Raw genomic sequence first — 10542 nt, forward strand, 5'->3', positions numbered from 1 at the left:
ACAGCAGCTACGAGAGACGAGGCCTCGACACGGGACGCGGCAGTGATTGTGCGCCCGGTTGGGAGTGAGCTGCCCCACTTCGGTAGGAGCACTTGAGAACACGAGGGTGAAAAATCTTCGTCGTTCGTGGAATTTCATTTCTTAAGAATGTGATAAGACTGCGCAGGTCGTTTACTGGCCTTCCTTTGTTGGTGTCGGCGCAATATATTAAAAGCCGGTCTATGTCAGAGGCAGTGTAATCGACACCGTGAGATGGTCGAAAAGGAGTACCAAATCATACGTGATATATGTCTTCGCAGAGGTTTTAAGGCGATTTACAACAAAGCGAAAACAAACCCGCCGTGGTGGTCTAGCGGTTGTGGTGCTTGACGGCTGGTCCGAAGGTCGTGGGATCGAATCCCGGCCGCGGCAGCCGCATTTCCGTGCACGCCAGATGCTAGAGGTTCGTGTGCTTAGATTTAGGTGCACATTAAAGAACTGAAGAAGAAGAAATGGAGATGGGCCGGGCACGTAGCACGTCGGCAGGATAACCGGTGGTCATTAAGGGTAACTGACCGGATTCCAAGAGATGGCAAACGCGTGAGGGGGAGACAGAAAATTAGGTGGGTAGATGAGATTATCGTAGAATGTTTTCTACAGAGATTAAGAAGTTTGTAGGTATAACGTCGCAGCAGAAAGCACAGGACCGGGTTGATTGGCGGAACATGGGAGAGGCCTTCGCCCTGCAGTGGGCGTAGACAGGCTGATGATGTAAAGAACTCTAGGTGGTCGAAATTTCCAGAGCCCTTCACTACGACGTCTCTCATAATGAAATCGTGGTTTTGGAACGTAAACACCGAACTATTATTATTATTATTATTATTATTATTATTATTATTATTATTATTATTATTATTATTATTATTATTATTATTATTATTATTATTATTATTATTATTATTATTATTATTATTAACAAAGCAAGAACAGCGCGCACTTCACATGGACACAGAAAAAGAAGAGGCGCAGGCGCCGAACTAACAGCTCAAGTTTGTCGTTCTGACAGCTCGGTAATTATATAGCAGGCATCGAAAATAACATAAAGGAGCAAAGTCTAATAGTTACACATTGGAAGCCGAAATCGAGCGGGTAACCACTGTTACCCAGCCTGGGGTTCTGGCACAGCTCCCGTCAGGCTCGCGACTTTTTGGGCCTCAGTGAGCCTGTTTTTGCTTTTTTTATGATCAATCAACTAACTCATGTGTTATGCACTTCGTAACGCGAGCTGCTTCGGGGACTCGTTGTAATCCTGTAGTTGATCTATTGTAATCAATTGACGAATACGATCGTTGACTGATTCATAGTAAGTTACACCTGTTCTGCTATTTAGGGCACGACACCTCTTTCCAACAGCGGACGGACGTCTCTGGGCTGATGACAAAGAGAATGAAGCATATATAAGCTAGGCGTGACAGCCGAGTATGCCAAGAAAGCTAGAATAAAAATTATCACGGACAATGCTAACGTTCCGCTGCAATTTTATTGAAATCAATGTTTAAAATAAAATTTACAGTGTGCGAATTGGGATGATGAAGGCATAATAAAAGCTAAATATTGGTTAAAATGCAACGTAGAATGTGTTAGACCTTTGTGTCATGTTTTTAGTCTTCAAATAATTACTTTCTCAAAACTAAATGTTCTTTAACATTGCAGCACTGACATCAGTGTTTTTATTTTTAACTTGACGTGTTCTCTGTATAGTTGCCGAGCGTTGAAAAAAAGTAACTGGAGTCACTGTTTCAGTATGCCGGATTTTTTTCCCCTTTTTCATTTCAATTTTAATAACACAGAGTAACTCTACCAGTCGCACACTCAGACTGGTGAACCACACCTATAGCTGGCAGTGCGCTTCGCCGAAGTAACGTCATTGCGTTGAAGAAAACCTTCAACTAAAGTCTCCGTTCTCTATGGCTATAATTTCAAGGCTGCACTGCCGGCTGACTTTCTTTTCACACTCAGGCGTGTCACCGTAACAGCGCTCACAAAGTGACAATTTCATATCTACTTTTGGGTCTTTACCTTCTTGATTGCCCGTTGGACGATAACGGTAATCTCTACGGGCGCTATATACACCATCCAACTTGCAAGGGGTACCTCATTGCCTATTCGCCTCTCAACTTATAACGGTGTCCCGGCCGGCGCGCCGCCTTGGGTTATGAGTGGATAAGTGCTTCCTAATGGGAGTGCCGCGCGCGCCTCGCATATGTGAGGGGGGTTTCACTACGTTATGCAAATGGATCGACGCGGAGGATTAAAATCTTTACCCTTACACGCGAGAGGGGCCGTTCTCTTCCTCCTCAGTACAGCATAATTTTCGTCGAGGAAATCTAACACGCTGCAGTGGGGTCGACTGTCACGTGACCACCCCCTGGATGGTTACTGCAGGCTCTAGTCCCCTATCTCCCACTGCTGCCAGCAAGTTATAGACCCTCATGAATACAGAACGGGTACCACGGGGGTCACTTCGTTCTTGGGCTTATTACAGTCGAGTGGTCCGGTGCGCTCCGCAACTGAGCGGCTGAATTCTTTATTATAACTGGGCCCCCACTCCCGTATGTTCTCGCGCCTGTCGCCTCCAGCTTGATGGTTTCGATTCCCTCTTTTGCATTTTCTTTCCGTCCTTTACAGTAATCACCTTGTGTTCTTTTTTTGTCTTGTTTTTTGTTTGTTTTTTCTTGTTTTTGACCTTCATTCGCGTTCAGCCCAAGATGCAGCAGTCTTTCGTCATGATTCGCTTTCAATTACGGTCGGAGCAGGCGACGCTCCCTGCTTTGCTTAACCGCTGTGCATATCTTTCAAGTTTTGCGTCGGCTCAGGTTTCTTATATTTTTTGCTTCTTTTTTGGCGAAAATTTCCCTTTCTCGGCGCTTTAATGGCGTCGGCGTAATGTCGTTGAGTCGAAAATGAGGCGATTTGCGCGAAATTCGGTTCCCTCGCTCCTTTTCTCCTCTGCGCGAGCGCTTCCCTCACGGTCATCTTCGCGTTTCGCTTTGTCGCACCTATGGCTTCATTCTTTTTTTTAATTATTATTGTTATGTGTGTGTGTGTCAAGCAGCAATGTGCCTCCGATAGGCGTTTATGTGTGAACGTCTGTTCCCGCTTCATTTTTAACAGAGCTGTTTAAGCTTTGCGAGCGTGGAGGTAAAGCCACAATGGAGTTACTTTCACTAATTGTGTTAATTAGGGGGACTCGTCATTGCTCAGCGAGGAACGTCAGAAAACGAGTTGAAGATGCTAGCAGCATATTTCAGCAGTGTAGTCAGTGAGTTACCTATACAGTAAAACCTCGGTGATATGAATCTCGCGGGGTTACCAAAAATATTCGTATCATCCGAAATTCGTCTCACCAGAAAACATGGAAAATCAGTATGCGACAAAAGGAAGTTGGCATACGCTTTGATGTAGTGTTTTTCAGGGCCGCAGCGACGTCATGAACAGCTCTGAATGATTGCCAGTAAAGTTTTTAGACGTCAACGATCATACTTGCACTCGTAAATATACGGTGCATGCGCGCGTGTGTTATTAATGAATGAGATGTGTTGTGCCCCGTGACCGCTAGTAGCCGCTTCCTAATCTTACTACGCTTTTCCGCATGACACCAAAGAACTGCGGCGAAAGTGATTTAAGAAGCGCTTTGCACACGAAAGATAGAGGCCAAGCTCCTTCGCCAAGACCCTCCGCTTCGTCTCTCGGGGTCTTCGTCCACCTTTAATGGGACTTCATGACGGACCCGCAGCCCAGGTTTCAGTCTTGTTTCATAGAACGTCTGATTGCGGGGATATGGCTTGCATCGACGTGGCAGGCACGTGTTAACACAGTACAGAGACGCTGCTGCCTCGAGCACAGGAGCCCGAGTCAACGCGTCGGGGAAAAAAAAAAGCGCGACGTAAACGTCATCTGTAATCTAAACGCGAAGGTGCCTAAAGGCCTCCAAGATTCGCGCTCACTATCTCGCGGGCAGCACCTGTTCGTACCTGTGCGCTAGCGCACGTTCGTATGAAACGTCGCAGGGTGCAAATCGGTTCGCAACAACTGTACTCCAGTACACTGCAGGATAATGGGCCTTGGCCGGGACCACAGAAAAATTCGTATCACCCCGAAATTCGTACCAGCCTTGATCGTATCACCGAGGTTTTACTGTAACTCAACGTACAAGTATGGCATGATGGAAAAAGGAATGAACGCTCATTTTATCGAAAGGTCCTTAGATCTAAAGTGGGTGAAGCTCTTCGTCCAAGGCTCAATTTGCTACGGCGGCTCCCCGGGCCTGGTCCAAGGTTTCCAGTTGGCTTCTCAGTGCCTGTTCGGAGAGTCACGCCTCCCACGACGACCAGCGTGGTAGTGTGTTTGCCCATATTGATGGAAAAGTCGCGAATTTTGTGAACATGATCCAAAGGCTCCACTTTGACGCACAAAGATCGAGTCAAAAGTAGAGTCAGTAAAATCTGCCCCGATTGCGTTTGATCAGAAACAAAAATTATGCATCTGTTTAGAAAGATGTTACGCTTCGTGAACAGATAAACGTTGTGTGTTCATAAAGTTTATGTGTTAATGAAGTTCACGTGTTCTTGTTCATTTATCCACTAGTTTCTTAATATTTCTGCCTTCACCGCTGGATATCCGCCTCGTTTCTAGCGCCAATGCAAGTATAGACGTCCCCGGGCCCTGCCGGGAATGGCGGCGACAGCGGCGGCGGTCTCCAGGAAGCGCACTGGGCTTCATAGTGCTACGGACAGCGACGAAACCAGTGTCTACTCGCTCAGCAGTGAGGACTGGTCCGATGACGACTTTCAGCTTGTACGACGCCGTAAGGCGAAGCGAAGAATCACCGGGCCTCCCCTGTCTTCAGGCAAGTCAACTCTGAAATCTATTCGGGAGACCGCAGTCAGTACGATTATTTTCGTACCAGAACTCGCTACCGATCACCTGAGACAACTCAACAGACAGTCAGTCTCGGTGCTTCTCGAAGCGGCGGTGCCAAATGAAGTAAGGGACGTGAGAGTCAACACACGCAAAAATGTCCTGGCTGTCGACGTTGCACATGAGACTACACTGAGCACATTGAGCAAAATTACGGAACTTGATGGCATAAAGGTTCGCTCGTACATCCCATTGGCCAGTGATACCACTACTGGTGTCATTTACGATGTGGACGTCTCTGTTTCCAGCACAGACTTGCCCAGTCTGGTGAAGCCGACAGTAGATGGCATCCCTATAATACACATGTCGCGCATGGGCACATCTCGCTGTATAAAACTAACATTCAAGGGTGAATCTCTGCCCTCGCATGTCAAGGTAGGCCACTTTCGGCATCCTGTACGACCGTTCATCCCAAGGCCACTCCAATGCCGCAAATGTATGAGGTTTGGACACGTGAGCGCCGTGTGTCAGAGCACGATCATTTGCTCGCGCTGCGCCGAACCACACGCTGCAGACTCCTGTGATGCCACGGTCCTCAAGTGCCGCAATTGCCTCGGGTCCCATGACGCTTCGTCAAATGAGTGCCCCAAGAAACAGAAGGAAAACGAAATCCTTAAACAGATGGTGCGAGACCGCTCGTCTCGTCAGGAAGCTGTTGCTGTCGTCACAAAGCGACGCTCCCGACGCCGTAGAGGTTCAAGGAACTCTGTGAAGCGCAGTTCACAGGTGACACCTCATCCTCTGCTTCCTAGGCTAGACACGCCCGAGTCGACTTCTGAGGGCAAGACCGCACCAGAGCACATGGACACTGAAGCATGGCCGCCATTGCCAAAGCTGCATCCAGAGTCACAGCCAGAACCACAGCCACAGCCAAAGCCACAGCACCATACACAGCGACTCCAATGGTCGCAGCAGACACAGACTGAGTCAACGACAGCGCTGGTTCCCCACGACTTGCCCGAGAAAGACAAGGACATTGCTGCGATGCTTCGCTCTCTTCTGAACACCATATTCATGCTTTTGAATAAGCTGAACACTCCGACTGCCCGAGCTGCCCTGCAAATGCTGGAGGTTCTCGATCCAGTGTTTTCAGCGCTGCAGTAATCACAACGGCTCGCCCACGGCCCTCTCAAAGGCCGCGATTCCCCAATGGAATATCAGAGCGCTGATGTAATGTAGGTCAGCCTCAGCCTCAGTGACTGATTGTACCCCTTTGCACGTGCAGTGCTCTCCTCTCTCTATCTCTTTCTACTCCCCGTTCCCTTATCCCCAGTGCAGGGTAGCAAACCGGACGTTCTTCTGGTTAACCTCCCTGCCTTTCCTCTTCTCTTTCTCTCTCTCTCTTTCTTCATTAAGGTCGATACCTCTTTCTTGAGAATCGGTCATAACACGAAAGCGAAGTGTTTTTTCATAGAGGTAGTTGTAGCATTTCTGGACGGTAAGAAATATAATGAAGTAAACTTTCTTAGTGGTCATTGCAAAAAAGAAAAAAAAATTGTAGCAGATCGAACGCGGCCTCTTAAAATCTTTGCAGCTTCGTCTTTCACCCAAAGCTCAGGTGCGCACGACGTGGCGTGTGTTGCTGCGTGTCTTCCGCCCACTTCCTTTGAAAGTGACTTTTCTAAGTGACGTTCTTTAGGTAGGCCATATATGGGAGGGGGGGGGGGGGGAAGCGAACTAAAAGTGAATTCATGAGAGCGAAAGCAGAAACTGGAAATTGATTAAAAGACGTCTCGTGGAGATGCTCGAAAACTTGCGCGATATATTGCTTTCGCATTCGAGTCTTCTTAGGCGAATGCATAAGGGACTCTATGAGTTCTTTTTTTTTTCTGTTCCTCAGCCACCAAGATTCGCCTAGGCGGGCAAGCACACCGCAAACAATAGCGCGAACGGATATGTGTATCTATCGTAAACTGTGTCGGGTGAGTCTGTTGATGACAACAGCGTCCCCACTCCGAAAGTTAATTACGATCAGTTATATTTTGTTTGTTTGTTTGTTTGTTTGTTTGTTTGTTTGTTTGTTTGCTTGCTTGCTTGCTTGCTTGCTTGTTTGTTTGTTTGTTTGTTTGTTTGTTTGTTTGTTTGTTTGTTTGTTTGTTTGTTTGTTTGTTTGTTTGTTTGTTTGTTTGTTTGTTTGTTTGTTTGTTTGTTTGTTTGTCAATAATATGAAATCGCCCTGCCGTAAGCATCGGCCATAGCCGCGACTCCACACATACCCAAACACGCTTGCATGGCTGCTGTACTAACACACGGAACAAAGAAACCCCGATCATATATTCGCGTAACCTCAGGCTTTGCCCACTAATGTATGCTAATGTCTAATGATACTCCCTTATTATAGGAACCATCACACCTACGCGAGTGATTGCAGGGAAGCAACAAAAAAAGAAAAAAGATGTCGAAGGCAACGTATACCAGTCTGTTGCTGGTTTCTTTTTCTTGACGAAAAACGAGCAACAGATTTGCCGCCATGCTGCGAACCCTCACAATATTGCTGCTGACCAACAGGCACACTGCCCTCCTAATACAGACCTCCCATCTATTCCCCTTCCACCTCAACCCCTAACAACCCCTAAATACACTCCGTGCCCGTAAAAATGTTCTCCGGCAGGATACACGCGCTCTTATCCCACCGTGTGTCTGCTCTCTCCCCCTTCACCTTACTAGGGCGGAGGAAGTTGTGCTTAGGAGGCTTCGGGCAGGGGTGGCCCTTACACCGGCTGTTATTTCAACATGGAACTGGTCGCATTTACCAGTTGGTTCTACATGCCCGTACTGTTCTGTTCCGGTGATACAAGCAGATGCATACCACCTTATATGGACATGCCAAGGATTACAGTCGGAACGCTCCCGTCATCTCCTGCAAGCTGGTCTTCGCTACAGTGACACAAACAGTTATGACCGATGGATACATGACAACACATTCCACAAGACACTTCTTCACTTCATACACAACACCGGCCTAACGGCGCACATTTAACACAAATATACAAAACAAATATTATGCCTTAAGGGCAAGTCTATGTCGCAAAAAAAAAAAAAAAAGAAGATTTGCCGCAGTTAACAGCGACTCGCTCGTTTCTTTTTTCTTTTTTTTTTTTGTCCTAGCAGCTGATGGTTTCTGATTCCGCTGCAATTAAGCTCGTTTGTAACGAATTAGCTCGAACAGCGTCGCAGTTTCGAAACAAGCGCTAAACTCGTCCGCGGCTTCATTGCGAATGCGAAAAGTGTCCGCGCGAAGCGCGCTTGTCCCATGTCAACGCCGCGACATGGGATCTGCTCAAACGGCCCGACTAATTACTCAGCGCCTAATTACGTTGCTTTTTTTTCTCCTCTTTCCGTTATCTTGGAAACGTGAGTTGAAAGTAGCAGTCGTCGGTTCGAGAGATTCAACGTGCATTTCGCATTCTACCGAAGGAAACTCATCAAGAGACGCTACGCGTTGTAGGGGAGTTGTAATTTGACACAGTCTTTGTTTTTCTCTTCTTTTTCTCCTTTTATTTTTTACAGCAACATTTTGCAGTACGTGATCACGAGAGCCATTTTTGTCACACCTCATCAAGCCGCGTTTGTAGCGCTTTCTCCTTGTCGAATTCATCTTAATGTCGCCGCAGTCAGTGATGTGGCCTGACGCTCTCTCGCAATCCGAGGATGTGGACAGATAGAAATTTTTAATGATCCCGATGATTCTGAGCCTGGTGCATTCTGAGCCTGGCTCACCACAGTGTCGGATGACTGTAGTAAATACAGTGCGGTGCACACACGCATACACACACACACACACGCTGCTTTCGCATTGTTTTGAGAACACTTTTGTTTACGAACCGCTTTTATGTGTGACTTCTTGTAAGCTTATACGGACGAAAATCGAGAAGCAGCCTTATTTTTGCCTCTCGGTTGATAGGTTGGTTCGTTGAGGCTTCCTTTTCTTTCGTTCTATTTATTTTTTCTTCTTCTTGGTATTTATTTATTTATTTATTTATTTATTTTATTTTTTTTATTTATTTACAAGAAGCAGCTACAAGAGGGGCAATCTGGGCTAGCAATAGCTTGATCTGTACGTCTCTTCCACTATACGGGAACCTCCTACAAAAATAATAGTTCAGTGTCGCTTAGATAATTCGAATATAAGGGATGAGAGCTCCCTGATGACTACCCTATTTAGCAGAGCAGTCTCAGTTTAGCCTGTCTCGTATTACGATAAACCATGATCACACATCAACACAGAGATAATACAGTCCCGTAAGTTTTGCGACAATGGGCACGCAGCCAGCGGCTTCAGTGCCTCACGCTGTCACACTGATTCTAACGCAGTGCCCGTGCTTAAATACACGCCACCAGGCCAGCCCATAACGTTGTGAGCATAACTTGTGTTTTGTGTTGTAGCGTCCTAGTGTTTTTTAAATTGGGACACAAATAATCTTCATATCTGCGCAGTTCAACCAACCAGACCACCGACTCCTGCTAAGGCACAGCTCTCGCTTGGCCAAAGCGGCTGTTGCTTCCATGCAAAATTACATATTGCGTCACACGAGTTTCATATTCTTACGAGACGGCGGCGCCTCACCGCCGAGAACAAGACCAGGCGGGATTATCTCGCTCTTTGTATGCGTTTCCTGGAGTCGAACGGGAACCGGGGCTTGGGACGCAATTTATCTCTCGCAGCACTGCAAGGGCTGGACGTCTTTTAAAGCCGTGGATTCAGAGCGACGCCTTGGTGCACACTATGACTACGTCACGCGCTGCTGTCAGCGGGAGAAAATGTTGTTCGGAAGGATTACCCTCTGTGGGAGATATATGGCGGCTTGAGGTTCTGCAAGCGTCGCTTTATACTGTCGCGCATTCTTCTCACACAAGCTGGTCTCGCATGGCGGCATTGAATGCAAGGCGGTTACGGCTTACTCTAACAGCAATTACGTGTCGCAAGGTCAGCCACCTCGCTGTTAAGCGAAGTCGCGCAGCTATATAACGTAAAGCTCTAGTGCGCAGACGAGGGTTGTGTAATGATCCCGTTCACTCGGAAAAGCGTATCTACAGACTTCTCTTTATTTTGACTGAACTAAGGCGCAGATAAAGTTTAATTAAAAAGACAAAAAAAAAGGAGAAACTTAGTGGCCAGACGTGCCAGGCTTTAAGTCGAGAAGGAAACTTCGGCAACGTCGCCGAGAAAGCGTAAGGAGATTAAGGGAGCGTTTAGGGATTAATAACGTTCTTTATTTTTTTGTAGAACATGGCTTAACGTGATTTCAAAAAGTCTTCCTCCTTCAATATTCACAAAACTTGTCTTAGATAAGAGCATTTGTTGATTGGAAAGCGTTTGGGTTGTTATACCAAGATCAGTATAACGACCATTGTGATAACGAAGCGACCGACTCCTTATACGGTAATTTCGAATGCACTTACATTTTTTGTGAAGATAGGCCCACGTTTGCAGCGATAGTATCAATAGCTGGCGTTATGTTAATAAAATTTCGAAATACATGATACGTCGCTCAATACGAAAGTGGCTTGGCCTGGAAATTGCACTCCCAGGAAATTTTTGGCACTGCGTCCTTCACAAACTGTTGAACTTCAGCGCTACAG

The 10542-nt window shown here is 46.7% G+C and overlaps 1 protein-coding gene across 6 annotated transcripts in view; it reads right to left on the reverse strand.

Moving 5' to 3' along the window:
• Positions 1–10542, reverse strand: part of LOC119396811 (peroxisomal targeting signal 2 receptor) — a 521060-nt gene that overhangs the window by 442069 nt on the left and 68449 nt on the right. The window contains exon 11 of one of the 6 annotated variants that reach the window (XM_049417243.1): positions 7105–7118. The exons of the other annotated variants lie outside the window; for them this stretch is intronic. The gene's annotated coding sequence lies outside the window, so the exon portion shown is untranslated. Of the gene's footprint in view, positions 1–7104; positions 7119–10542 lie in introns of those variants that run through there. 6 annotated transcript variants of the gene reach the window in all.

The sequence above is a fragment of the Rhipicephalus sanguineus genome, chromosome 6 (assembly GCF_013339695.2).
Source record: "Rhipicephalus sanguineus isolate Rsan-2018 chromosome 6, BIME_Rsan_1.4, whole genome shotgun sequence".
Taxonomy (NCBI): domain Eukaryota; kingdom Metazoa; phylum Arthropoda; class Arachnida; order Ixodida; family Ixodidae; genus Rhipicephalus; species Rhipicephalus sanguineus.